This window comes from Xenopus laevis, chromosome 9_10L (genome assembly GCF_017654675.1).
Source record: "Xenopus laevis strain J_2021 chromosome 9_10L, Xenopus_laevis_v10.1, whole genome shotgun sequence".
In the NCBI taxonomy this organism is placed as follows: domain Eukaryota; kingdom Metazoa; phylum Chordata; class Amphibia; order Anura; family Pipidae; genus Xenopus; species Xenopus laevis.
The window spans coordinates 35,784,143-35,798,590 of record NC_054387.1 but is presented as its reverse complement, the minus strand read 5'-3'; the positions used below and the strand labels follow the sequence as shown (position 1 = coordinate 35,798,590).

The following is a 14,448-nucleotide window of genomic DNA, read 5'->3' as shown; positions in this document are numbered from 1 at the left end:
TAAAATCTAAAAATCCATTGTCAAATTGTTTGCAGGGCCAAGCAGGCAGCTACCCACCATTACCTAGCTTCAACTAGACAATATCGCTTGAAATAATCTTTTTTTGTTGATGGACATATCATACATTTAAACTATAATTTCAGGTCCTACAATAACAAATATCTTTTAAAAACCGTATACTCTATGGCCACCTTAAGACAGGCCGTATAATTCATATAAATAATGGTTATAACACATTGGGGCTCATTTACCAACTCCGGGAAATTTGCATCTTATCCCATGGCAACCAATCAAGATTTTGGTTTCACTGTTCTATGTGCAGTTGGCTTTAATCAGTCACTGATTCATCTGAATATTTTGGTTTCCTTTCATTCTGTTCCGATTGTAAACCAACTTATTCATTTTGATTCAGTTGACCAGTGCTTCAAAGCTGTGTGGCATTAAGGTTTGGAATGGGAATCCCTAGGCCCACTTCCCCCACCTTTAAGATCCTGGGGGGGGCAGCAGCCAGGTGCACTGGGTCCCACTATGTCCAGAGCTGACAGGTATTTCTCCCAGTGTCCTGGGAATCCAGTTCAACCTTGAGGCCTGGACTGACAATATGTAGATTCTGATGCTGTAACATCCCATAGACAGTCACTATTTATTGGGCCTGCGGAGGGCTGTTTGTGTCTGTGTACTTGAAATGCCCTGGGCCCCCCACTGCAGCTGCAAAGCCTCCTCTAGCCCCCCTGCCTGAGCCACAACCTCCCTCCGCCCCCCTGCATTTACCTTTTCCTTCATGCGGCCAAATCGGGGTGCCAGGTAGGGAGGTCCGAAGTGGTGGCGAAGGAAGTGGGTCTGGACTGGCGGCGCCCCCCGGGTTTTTTCCGGCCCAGTCCAACCCTGCTAGGGCTTATTTTGAATTTCAGTCCTGACCTGCATTGGAATCCATGCTATTGCAGGAAGGCTGTGATGTTCTTCCTGCAACCCCCTAGCTCTGTGTGCTTTTCTGCTCCCCTATTCATTGAGCTGAACCTGATTGATTAAGGGTAGTTACCATATTTTTATATATCCCTTTCCCTTTTAGGGCAGAGACACACACTGCTATTTTGGGAGATTAGACTCCCAGCAAAAAATCGCTTCTTCGGGTGCCTAATCTCCCCGAACTGCCTTCCAGCTAGAATGTAAATCGTCTGCGGGAAAGCACTCTGATCGCTTCGGCTTTCTGAAGTTGCCCAAAGTTTCCTAGTGAGGCAACTTTGGTTGACTGCGGAAAACAAGTGTTCCGAGTGCCATCCCGCGGTGGATTTACATTCTAGTCGGCTGGAAGGCAGTTCGGGGAGATCAGGCACCCGAAGAAGCGATTTGTCGCTGGGCGACTAATTTCCCAAAATGGCAGTGTTTGTCTGCCATTACCCATTGGTAAGGTAGGCCAATAAAGATTGGACAAATCTAGCCAATCCCCTGGTGCAAACTTTAGCACTTTTGTTCCATTCCCCCTCTCAGCTGTGAGCAGTTTCCCATACCTCCCAACCGTCCAGTTATTAGAGGGACAGTCCCTCTTTTGACAGCTCAACCTGCAGTCCCTCATTTGTACTGGAAAGTCCAGTTTTTCTCTGTGCTGAACAGCCAGAAAAGGAGTTTCTAACTTAATTGGCTTTTGTCAGAGAGCCTAGAACAGCCACAACAGAAGATAAGATATATTTGTAACAATTCAAACCTTCTAGATAAGCAATCTAGATAAGCAAATAAGTAATTGTAACGATATAAGATAAAGGGTCCCTTGGGAAAAGTTAAGCTCCCCATAGACGCGACGATTCTTCTCGCCAAACCTATTTTAGGGAAGTCCGACCAATCCTTCGAAATTATCATGCGGTTAGTGGGAAATTGATCGGCCAGGTCAAAAAATCTGTTTGCAGGGACAAGCAGGCAGCTCCCCTTTGTTTTCCTGGCAAATTGGTCTTTTTAGTTGATGTTCAATTCGTACGATCGTTCCGAGAAAGTCGTGGTCTCACGATGAGGATCGGATCTTTTAAAAATCTCAACATCTAAGGCCAGCTTTAGACTCGCAGCTTAAAGCTTCTTTAGCAAAACTGTAATAACTGAAAAAAGCACAAATATGTTCAAACTTTTATAACCCGCGAAATTTTGTAAAATGAACAGGGGGTGTGGCCACAAAATGGGCATGGTCAAAAAATGTGCCGTGCTATACGCGCCAACTTTTTTGCCTCTTTTTATTTCCGAAATGATGGGAGGTATAGATTCCCAATTAAGAGCAGATCAGCAGCCCTTTGAGATATTCATAATCATTCAGTGCCTTCTCCTCCAACACTAGCCCATTATCTGCCCCTATTAATGTAAGTAAATTTGGACTAGGTCCAACTCATAACTGCCAATCCACTGATGGGAACTTTATTCCATTCCCCCACAGTTCATGGAGAGCTCTCAGCTGTGGGCAGTTCCCAATTAAGAGCAGATCTGCAGACTGTACACACACACTGGGGACTGACAGTCTCATGTCTGGGTTTTCTGCAGAGACCAACTGGGTCAGGTAAGGTTCTGGCTTTTCTTTGTTTCTCTATGATTTCATGAGTCACAAGCAAGGGAAGCCTCTCCAGGTGCTGAATTACAACTTCCCACAACCTGATAGCAAAATTTTAATTGGGAGGTTTAGTAAAGCTACAACTGAATGAGCCCAATTTACTTTCACCTGCTTATATACTAGTTTGTTACATATATACTCAACCATGCCACCAATCCCCCCCACCTGCAGAATAAATGCCTGTGCCTCCTGGAAGATCTGGCTGGTATAACAGTCCGGCAAGAGTACTAATGAGCTGGTTCCATGTAGTGGGATGGATTCGTATTATTCTCAGTGTTAGACAGTGGGTTATAAGCAAACAGTTTTGTCATGCAAAGAACTCTGGGGCCAAGATCTGCTTTAGAATATACTAAACTAGCAGCCTGCACCTAAAATAGATTTTTAAAGGGTAGAGTAAGCTGCTACTACATGAGTGATACTCAAGAGTTCCCTGTATTAAACTTTATTTACAGTAGGGGTTAGGGTAGCCATTTTTTCTGTTAAAAAAACCCAGCCTTCCTGTATTCTTGCTGTTTTTTCCTATTAATAACATTGGCATCAAGCATAATTTTTTACCAGCCATGCCAGTAAAATACTGGCCAGATGGCAACCCTAGTAGGCAGGTCCGGACTGAATTAAAATAGGCCCTGGAATTTCAGGTACATAGAGGCCCAATCAGCTCACATAGAGACCCAAACAGCCCCCATCAGCCCACTAAATACTGACTTTCAATGGGACCTTATAGCAACCCCTCTGGCATTTGCCAGAACTCACAGATTGCCAGTCCGGGCCTGCTAGTAGGGGTGCATTATCCCTTATAATACACAAGTTCCCTGTAAAACTCAGCCTGCAGCCTTGCGCTTTTATATGATCACAGAACTCCTCCGCTACTTCTAATATCCTTATAGTTTACAGTTGGGGATTTGTTGTGTTACAAGTAGACACTGACAAGTTGCACATGTAGCAGAGGGCTTGGCTGGTTGTATGTGGTTGGGTGACTACAGAGATCAGCGTATGGATATGAGTTAGAATCTCAACAAAACATGGCAGGGACTACTTATGATATGCTTATATACACAGCACAGTATTTGTTCAATTTGCCATGTTTATATTTCTGCTTTAGTAATTGAAGCCCCAAATTTTGTTTTTATCTGTCTCTTTATTTCATAAACTCCTTAAACAGCTTTAATTGGAATGGGGCTATCCAAACAACAACTACTAGGAGCCCCATGTTTCTTTGTGTGGGGGAGTAGTAGGACATACAACAGCTATACTGGCCTTCAGGGGAAGGGATGCTGGGAGCTGTAGTGTAAGCAGGCTGAGACTTCCAGACTAGTTGCTTTTATTATCTCTTACTACCTATAGTATAATTTTGGGAATGTTTTGTTCAGTGTCGGACTGGGACACCAGGGGCCCACCTAAAAACCATTGACCAGGGGCCCACCAATTAATCTTAGATCAGGGGCCCACTCTTAGTACTATATTTCTTCTACTTGCTCAACCTCTATTCTCCTAGGTTCTTTTCTTTACCTTCTATACTCTATTTTCCATCTATTTAGCCTCATTGTCCTCATAGAAATAGGGAATGGCCATGAAATAGGCCAAATGTTTAGCAGTAGGAGGGCCCACTGACACCTGGACCCACCGTGACTTTTCCTGGTATCCTGGTGGGCCAGTCAGACACTGGTTTTGTTTATGGGGAGAGGGGGGTCTGTGTGTGAATAAAAAAAGATTTTTTTGGGTGTGGATTGGTTTATTGGGGTTTTCTAGTAAAAGGCACAAAAGTGGTTCTAGGCCTAGTAACCCATAGCAACCAATCGAAACTCCCCTGGGAACCTGTAACGTGCACACGTGCTGCGTTGTATGTGACTGTGATTCAGCATATGTGTAGGACAGGGCTACTTGCATGTTGTATGACATAGTAGTAATTATATTTTATCTGAGTTAAAATGAGATGCATGTGGGGCACCCAGGTGCCAGATTGTACTTGTAATTCATTTTAAATGGTAGAATGCTGCTTAGCTTTACTGAGCAACAGCTATAAAATAAGGTAGGACTGACCTTGTTATACTCAACCAGAGAACTTCTATGAACTCAGCAGGCTAATATAACCTTTAATCCTGTCCCTCTGCAGGGCCAAGGGCAAGACTGATGGTTTGGATCACCAAGTGGAAAATAGCCATTTAATGGTGAGTTAACCAAATTAATGAGCAAGGCTGATTGATCGTAATGAAGTTCTGTTCAGGGAGAGCAATAATGAAACCGGTACAAACACTCGCTTTGGCTTTTTCCCCAGGGCATTTGCACAAAATGACAGAGCAGGTAGTGATTCCCCTGCCAAGAAACTGCATGTGGTACTTGTTGTTCTCTGCACTGCTGGTGCCGACTACGCAGACTATTGTGGGTAATGGAGCCTTGGTTACAGAATATCTAACTGCTGTTAATTAAGGTAATGTCACGCATTTCATGTTTTTTTGGGGTTTCTTTAAACTTGAATTTTTATTGATTTTGCAATTAGCAGGTAAGAATGTCCTCAAATGCAACAGTCAATCCTGAAGATGGAAAGGAGCGTATAGGGTGAAGAAAAGTGGTAGGATAGGTAAGTAAAGTGATGAGGAAAGGGGGTGGGATTGTCCTTGTGGTAATTTGGTGCTTTTTGCTGCTACTTGCTACCTTTGGCCACGTTTTTCTTTCTCTGTTTCCATTGCTAGTTGGAGTGTTTGGTTCTCCATTCTTGCCATTTCTGGAGGAGGGTTTGAGTTTGTACTATAGATGTCCTACTTCTGGCCAGAAGTTTTTTTGAACAAAATGTAGGATTTTATTAGTTGAATTAGATCTTCCTTTCTTGACATTTCTTTCGATTTCCATAATCTGGGTATTGATAGTCTGGCCGCAGTGAGGATGTGGAATGTTAAGATTCTGAGATTGGGTGGGAAGATATGTAGCTTGTGATTTAGTAATGCCATTGCTGGTGTTAGTGCAGTTGATATGATGTTTGGGTGAACATTTGTGAGAGCGCCTTCCAGAATGGTGCCAGAGTAGGGCAGGACCACCCAATGTCTAACAACGTTCCCTCTGTTTTATCAAATCTCCAGCATGTTTTGGGAGTTGACGGTAATATGTGCTGTAGTTATGAGGGTGTATTGTATCTGTATAGGATTTTCTCTGGCATTCTGTGTGCACTTAATGCACTTGGAGTATTTGATAGGTTGGCTGCTAGTATCAACTGTGGCATTGTGAATGTTTGGTTAAGATCTTGCTCCCATTTTTGGATGTTCATTGATTTATCTTTGCTTGGATTGATTGAAAGTATTCTGTAGAATTTCGATAGTCCTTTCTTTTAGCCTGCTGATTGGAAGCATAGTTTTTCAAATTCAGTTTCTTGTTTTAAAGGTCCTTTCTGTTTCTGGGTTATTAGATGCCATATTTGAAAGTACTTGTATAATAGAGTTTGGGTAAATTATATTGGATTTGTAAATTCTCATAGGTTTTTAATCCAGTGGTTGTGAACCATAGTGACATTATTCTTATGCCAAGTGTTTCCCAGTTTCTGATTTTGGGATTCGGTATCATTGCTTCTAGTTTTTTTTATGGATAATTGCTCCTCTGGAAAGGTATGGATTTATTTTTTGATTCTAGTTTGGTTCCATATCTGAATAACTGTGGTAGAGGTGTGGGATAACTTGTTTGGCAGCATTGGAGGGAGGGCATATAGGGAGGACCACAAAAGTTGTTGTTATGTGTATGGGCATACGTATTTGTTACTGTTCTATTTGTATCCATTGTTTTTGACTTGGAGGTAAGTTCTATTTGGTTGCTATGGAGTTGCCCAGCTTGATTCCCAGCTATGATATGGTGTGTTCCTTCCACTGAAAGGTAAAGGTTTTTTTTTTTTTTGGGCTTAATTGTTCTTTCTGTATTCCCAATGGTAATGCTTGGGTTCTGTTGAGCTTGTAATATGAGATTTGGTTGGATGTGGTTAGGTTTTTGAATGTTTCCTCGAGTGAATGGATTGGATTTGCTAGAGACAATGATATAGTCTATGAAGAGTTAGTTTATATTTAGCAGGGCCAATTTTTATTCCTGATCTCGTTGTGTCTAGGGGTTCCAGAAGCAAATTGAAGATTAGGGGGTGCAGTGGCCATCCGTGCCTTGTCCTGTTGGTAATATTAAAAGTTTCTGATCGGAATCCCATATTAGTGATTTGGTGGAGGGCTTTGTATATAGTGCTAATATGGCATGCAGAATACTTCCTTGAAAGCTGTAGCAATATAATTGGGGTCTTTTGATTTGTTACTTTTTCCAGTAGGGATATAATTTTTCATGTGTTGTCTGTGCCTTGTCTTCTTTTATTAGTCTGATTGGTCTTGATGAATATTGTTGGGTAGTATTTCTTTTAGCCTATTTGACAATATTTTTGCATAAAGCTTAATATCACAATTCAATAATGAGGGCGAAGATTTGTACATTGTTTTGGAGGTTTGTCTGGTTTAAGTATCGATGATAAAGTGGCTGTTGGCATCTCTTCTGGGAAGTTTTCATTGGAGGGTTTGGTTGAAACAAGGGTAGTTTGAAATTGTAGTAAAACGTTGGTAATCCGTCTGGCCCTGGTGCTTTCCCTGTAGTGGTGTTGAGTGCTTTCTGTGTTTCAGTTTCTGTGATAGGGTTGTTTAGCGAATAAGGTTGTTCTGGCGTTTGTTGCAGTTTTGTTTTGGAAAGGAAGGTCTGTATGTGTTTTTCCGTTGGTTGTGATGTGTTTGGGTCAAGTTGAAAATTGTAGAGATAAGTAGTGAATACGTCAGCTATTGCTTTGGGGTTTGTGGTTTCCCTGCCCTTATTGTCCAGGATGTAGTCTATGGCTTGGTTAGCTAGTTGTTTGGATGCTTTGTTTCCTTTGGAGTAAAGCATAGCCTTTGAATGCAGTAATATATTTTCCTGTGCATCCCGAGGCAGCATAATAAATCTAGTTATGTTCCCTCACTGTCAGTCAGTAGAAGAAAACCCCCACCAACCATGCAATAAATCCTCCCCTGCTCTACTCACACCCGTCTTGTTTTCTTCTGTCAGTACAAGAAGCTTTCAGAGGTGCCACTTGCCAATCCTCCTGATCAGATTACTGGGTGCAGTTCTTTGCGGCTCTCTCCACCGATATCGGCGAAAGCTGTGTGTCTGGGGACACCTATGCGGCATGGGAGGTTTTGTTTGCCCTAGGCATCTTTGGCACATAAAGCTTTGGGCAGTAGGTGGCACTTCAGGATGACATCACCAGAGCATTGCGAGTTCAAAAGTTTGATGGGTTCGGCTCTCGCTGCTCTCAGTAGCTGCCTTCCTGGAGACATGGAACACAAGCATGCTCCTCAAAGACTACAGGGTGAGTGGCTGACCCGGGTGTTTGTGACAGAAGTTTATCAGAGCACAAGTCACATGACTGGGGGCAGCTGGGAAACTGACCATATGTCTATTGAGAAACGGATTTCAGTGCAGAATTCTGCTGGAGCAGCACTATTAACTGATTCATTTTGAAAAAAATTCCCATGACAGTATCTCTTTAAAGAAGTTTTTAAAGACACAGAAATTCAAGATGGAGTCATTGGCAACTATCAAGGCAGCCGTACATGAGGGGAATTGGTTGGCATCCCTAGAGTTAAAGGATGCAAACCTGCATGTGCTAATGGCAGAGGAGCATCAGCAATTCCTCAGATTTGCCTGGGAGAATCATTATCAGTTCTGTTGCCTTCCTTTTGGCCTTGGAAACGAAGAGAAGATCAAAGTTCATAATTATCTCTATGATCTAATTGTAGCAAGGGAGAAGGAGGTTGTGTCGCAGCAGGTGATGAGTGGAGACTGTCCTAAAGCATTTTGTCTGGGTCTTAAATCAGGAGAAGTCATTCACATCCCACCCAGGACCATCTATTTGGCTGCCTTATTGCCCTATTCAACACCTGATTGGTTTCTCTTCCTCTGGAGAATATTTTACATAGTCACAATGGCCAAGCAGTTGGAGAGGCAACGGTTCTTTCCAGAAAAAGATGAGATTCTTAGGCCTACTGACCTCAACCCTGGGGTTAATGAAGTTGGCAAGGTGGAACATTCAGAATTGTTTCCTTGCTACATGGGACCGGTACAGTAAGAATTAGTCCCAGAAGGTTCAGCTATCTGATCATCTCAGACGACACATTTACTGGTGACAGAAGGATGCCGATCTTCACAAGGGGATCCTGTTGCAAGAGCTGGATTGGGTGAAGATGTACACGGAGGCATCAGGAGTAGGCTGGTGTGCCCAGGTGGAAGAATGGCCAGTACAGAATGGACAGGTGGCACTTACCTACGAATGTCCTGGAGTTGAGAGCAATCAAGGAAGCCCTGAAAGCCTTGAAGCCGGTCTTGTTTGGAAAGATAAGATCAGTCCATGCCTCAGCCATCGTGTATATAAGGAAGCAGGGAGGAACTGGCAGCGTAAGATTGTTGACAGAGACTCTACCGATGATGGAGTGGGCACAGTTGTACCTGTCGAATATCATGGGCCAGGTCTACATAATCAACAAACAGGAATCCAGAGGGGAGGAATCCAGAGGGGAGAATGGCAATTGAATCCACAAATCTTCAAATGGATAACTTCCAGGTGGGGTCTTCCCAGAGTGGATCTTGATACCCATCGAGGTTAGCAACAGCAGTGGATCCATTCTCTCAGAGCTGGGATGGTCTTTGGGCCTATGTATTCCCTCCATTCCCCCTAATCTTGAAGCTACTCAGGAAGATTTTGCAGTCGAGGATAGAGGTCATTGCTATAATTCCCAATTGGCCTCACAGGCCCTGGTTTCCTCTCCTCAGAAGGCTGGCAGTTCAGAATCCATTAATTCTGCTGGCAGTGGACGATATCCTGAACCAGAGGCTATATTTGTATTTGAATCCTCATTCACACAGATTGACGGGTTGGAAGTTGAGAGGTCAATCTTAGAGAAGCAGGCATGCTCTAAGTCGTTGATACAAACCTTGATGAAAGCCAGGAAGGGTGGGACTTCGGCAGTTAATCACAAGATCTGGGATAGGTTTTCCTCATGGGCAAGTTCAGGTCAACCCCTTTTCTCCTTCAAACAATGGATATATTGGAGATCTGAAAGTGCAGTTTTGGGAAAAAATGGGCAGAAGAGCCTTTAATTGAACAATTTTTCAAGGCAGTAATTAAAATTGGACCTCCAATCAAGAAATAAACACCAGCCAGAAAAGTGGGGGAGTTGCAAGCTCTGTCAAAGGAGGATCCTTGCACAATTTTCCATGAGGACAAAGTGGTCTTGAGGCCAGTACAGTTTTTTTCTTTCAAAGGTAGTTACTAGGTTTAATATAAATTAAGTGTTGCCAGCTTTCCCGAGTGAAGAAAAGAATCTTTTAGATGTTAAAAGATGGCTGCAGGCAGGGCCGGAACTAGGGGTAGGCAGAAGTGGCACCTGCCTAGGGCGCAAATATTTGGGGGTGCTGGGCAGGTACCTATTCAAAAATTTTCTACCTAGTCCAGGTCGCTCGCTCCCTTGCTGTTCCCCTGCACTCTCCTCTAGCGCTCTTCCCTCCCTCCGTCACTTCCCCTACCTGCCCTTCCCCTTCATTACCCTGCCTTTTATTATTGTGCAGGCACGCTCGCGCGCACTCGGGGGTGGGGGCTTGGTAGCCGACAGAGTGCCTAAGGCGCACTGTCTGCACGGCCCGACTCTTGCAGGTGTGCAAAGCAAAGACTAAACCTCTGAGGAGATCAGAGATTTGATCAACCTCAGATTGCAAGCCTTTGTCTGGAGAACATTGATAAGAATACCTCAGATGCCCTAAATGCAGAGGGTTTCACTGACATCAATTTAGATTTGTTATACCAGGCGGATCAAGAAAGGTTCAAGCCGCATCGAAGCCAACCCTAAGCAGGTGGATTGTAAAAGCTATCTCAAAGGCCTATTTGGTGCAAGGTAGATCATCACCTGGAGAGGTTAAGGTGCACTCATCAGTATTGAGTAAGAGTATTGTGGCTTCTTGGGCAGTGCAGGCAGGAGTTTTCCCTGAAACGATCTGCAAGGCAACTACTTGGGCATCATCTAACACATTTATTAAACATAATTATCAAACATTACAAGTTAGATGTTTTTTATTCTGCGGACAAGGAGTTTGAGCAGTCCGTATTGTCTGCATCATGTTAATAAAACGTAAGCATTATTGTCTATTCTTTTCCCTGCCCTGATGGATTATCGCTATGGTATTACCCATACGTTTATTATGCTGCCTGGGGAAAAAAATTTTGATACTTACCGTAATTTTCCTTTCCTGGTCATCCCCACGACAGCATACCCTCCTAATGTATTTGTTTGTATTTCAGCTTTGAACAAAATACGGGTGTGAGTAGAGAAGGGGAGGATTTATTCCATGTTTGGTGGATGTTTTCTTCTACTGACTGCCAGTGAGGGAACATAACCCGTACGTTTATTATGCTGCTGTGGGGGTGACCAGGAAAGGAAAATTACGGTAAGTAAGACATTATTTTCTTTCATTAGATCTATTTTGTGGATCAGTTTTATTATTTGGATGTCTTTGTAGTTGTTCCATTAATTATTACTTTTGCCTACCCCTAGTCCAGGTCGCTCGCTCCCTTGCTGCTCATGATGCACATTTGATGAAGTGGCCTTGAATGACAGGTTTGTGTGCACACCACATAGTGGCTGTGGAGACAGCACCATTGGAGTTTAGCTCAAAATAGTCCTGTAGTGCTTTGGTGCATAGCTGTATTACTTTATTACATAGTAGTGATTTGTTGAGCCTCCAATATGTGGTGGATGGTGTATGCTTGGTTAGGACAATGGTATCTGCCACTGGTGCGTCATCTGTCCAAGTTCTCAATCCTATATTTGCATGACAGTTGTAGTAGTAGTGCTTTGTCAATGAAATACTAGTCTATTTTGTGTGTGGGTGAGAGTAGTAGGTAAAATCCTTTCATTGGGTGTGTTTCTCTCCATGTATCATATAGGGTGTGCATTTTTTAAGGTTGGAGCTGTCTGTGTGTAAGGGTTTCATGATTAGATTTGAGTTTCTTCTTTGTGTCAGTCTGATGATTCATGGAGTTATTGAAATCACCTATGATAACATGGAATTGCTTTAGCTTGTCCAGTTTTTTTTTAAAAAGGTTCTGTAGAAGGAGGATTGTTTATTTGTTGGGCTGTATACTGATGCTATTGTGTATGGTTGATGTTGCAATTCACTTGTAATTCATAGAAATCTGCCGGCTGGATCTAAATGTTTGAAGATTTGAGGGGTGATGGATTTATGGATCCATACCTGCTACTCATTCTTTTTTTTTTTTGGTGGGGCTGTTTGCATAAATTTGAGTGGGATAGTCTGTGGAATTCAACCTAGATGGGTGGTCCGATGTAAGGTGTGTTTCTTGGAGGAATATTTCTGCTTTTGAGTGTATAACCCAGTGAATGAGTGTGGCTCTTCTATTTGGGCTGTTTAGTCCATTAACGTTTAACCTTTTAAACGCCAAGAACGTAGCTCCTACGTTCTTTAAAAAAAAAAAGTGCCAAGAACGTAGGAGCTACGTTCTTTGTTTAAACAGCTGCCTCTCTGCACTTCTGCCAAAATCAAAGTGGAGAGAGGCTCTCCTGGCTGCTCAACCCCCTAGACAATGAGCCTAGATTGGTGCCGCTCGGTCCTGTGATGCGATTGTCGCATGACCGACTTCTTAACCTCCTCCTGTGTGCTGTATGCTGCTCCCCCAGTGCTGCTTCTACCTGGACCCAGACCTCATGCTGTTCTATGCGATCCTGGAGTCTGCAGATCTGCTTCTGATCCCTTCTTCTCCAAAAACGGTAAGTGCCCTTCTATTTACACAGTTACACACACACATACATGCAATTACACATACATACATACATACAATTACACATACACAGCACACACATAACTAAAGGTATTTTATCATTTTCTGGCTTTTATTTGTATTTTACAGAGTCACATATAGATATACACACTTATACACTTGTTAGAGCTGTACACACATGTATACACAAACACACAATTATAGGATCTTTTTTACTTTTTAAATTTTCAGTTTCCCTCTTATTACCCTAAAAACTGTTGATTTCCCAGTGTGGCTATTGGATCGAGCTTTCTGACCACTAATCACGCTGTCAGATCAGTTATTTTATTGATTTGCCTAATTGTATTTGATTTTTGTGATTTTTATGCTTGCATGGTTGTTCCTTACATTTTTTTTTAGCATCATTTGCTCTTTGATTATTTGGAGTACACATTTTTAGCAATTTTGAATTCGTCAAAATGTGTACTTTCCAAAAATGTTTTTTGTGGGTTTTTTGTGCGGTTAGGAGGCATATAATAAGCAGTCTGGGTCTTTGTTCACAGAAGGCAAATCAGCAGCCGAGAAAATTCATATGCACTATTTTTGTTTGGGGTCCGCACATGCCAGCTGCTTTAGTATATCTATGAATATTGGGCATCAAATAGTGATGGGCGAATTTATTCGCGAATTTGCGGCGAATTTGCGCGATTTGCGGCAGGCGAATAAATTCGCAAAATGCCCGCGAAAATTCGCGGAAAAAATTCATCAAAAACGGGCGCCGGCGTCAAACGAGACGCCGGTGCCGTTTGGCGAATTTTTCGCGGTTTCGCGAAACGGCGCAAATTCGCCCATCACTAGCATCAAACTGTTGGCATCAATATTTAGGTTGTTTTACAATTGTATGTACGAAATTAGGTGAGATAAATGCGACCAATTGCAATATTTTTAGACAATTTTCAGAAATGTCATAAAAACCGCTGCCTTTAGCTTTGCTTTGCAGTATTCTAGTTTGGCGTAGAAAGATATAATTACCTATTTTGGATTCGTCAGAATGTGTACTTTTCCAAAAATATGATTTTGGTTGGTCTTTGTGCTGTTAGGAGGGTCTTTTGGCAAAAAATACGCAGTCACGTGTCATTCTTCACAGAAGGCGAAAAGACAGCAGAGAAAATTCAAATACACCATTTTTTTGGGGTCCGCACATGCCAGCTGCTTTGGTATACCTATGCACATTGGGCATCAAACTGTTCGGTAGACCCTTGGCGTCAATATTTAGGGTGTTTTACACTTGTATGTAACAAATTGGGTGAGATAAATGTGGCCAATTGCAATATTTTTAGACCATTTTCAGAAATGTCATAAAAACCGATGCCTTTAGCGAAGCTTTGCAGTAAGGTAGTTTGGAGTAGAAAGACATAATTACCCATTTTAGATTTGTCAGAATGTGTACTTTCCAAAAATATATGGTTTTTAGGGGTCACCATAACTTTTTGTAGAGCTTAACCCATATAAAACTGGTAATGTTTGGAATGAGTGTAAATGTAAGCCATCAAATAAGTATGCACAAGGTAGATTCTGGGGTCTTTACATGCCATGTACTTCGATAATACTATGTACATTGGGCATAAACTGTAAAGAGGACCCCAGGCTTTCATATTTGGGGTAATTTATCTTGATACCGAATAGTAGGTACGAAATAAGGTGCTGCAGGGTGGAAGTTTTGAGGTGAATTTTGGAAATGTCCCCAAAATTGCCATTTAGGAAAGATTTGCGGCTTGGTGCTTTGGGGTAGAAAGACATGCATACCCAATTTAGATTCGGGAGAATGTGTACTTTCTGAAAATACATGGTTTTCTGGGGTGAATCTACATTTAGTGGAATGTTTGGCCTTGAAATCAGAAGTGTGCCATTTTGTGGAGCGGTGCTTTGGGAATTTGCTAGTATACTGCTTATAGATTTTGATCTATAAGTGAGAAATCTCCATACAACTATATATATATATATATATATATATATATATATATATATATATATATATATATATATATATATATAT

General features: G+C 42.2%; 1 pseudogene; it reads left to right on the top strand.

Moving 5' to 3' along the window:
• LOC108701037 overlaps positions 1-11,056 on the top strand; it is a 45,295-nt pseudogene extending 34,239 nt beyond the window's left edge.
• The last annotated feature ends 3,392 nt before the right edge of the window (positions 11,057-14,448 follow it).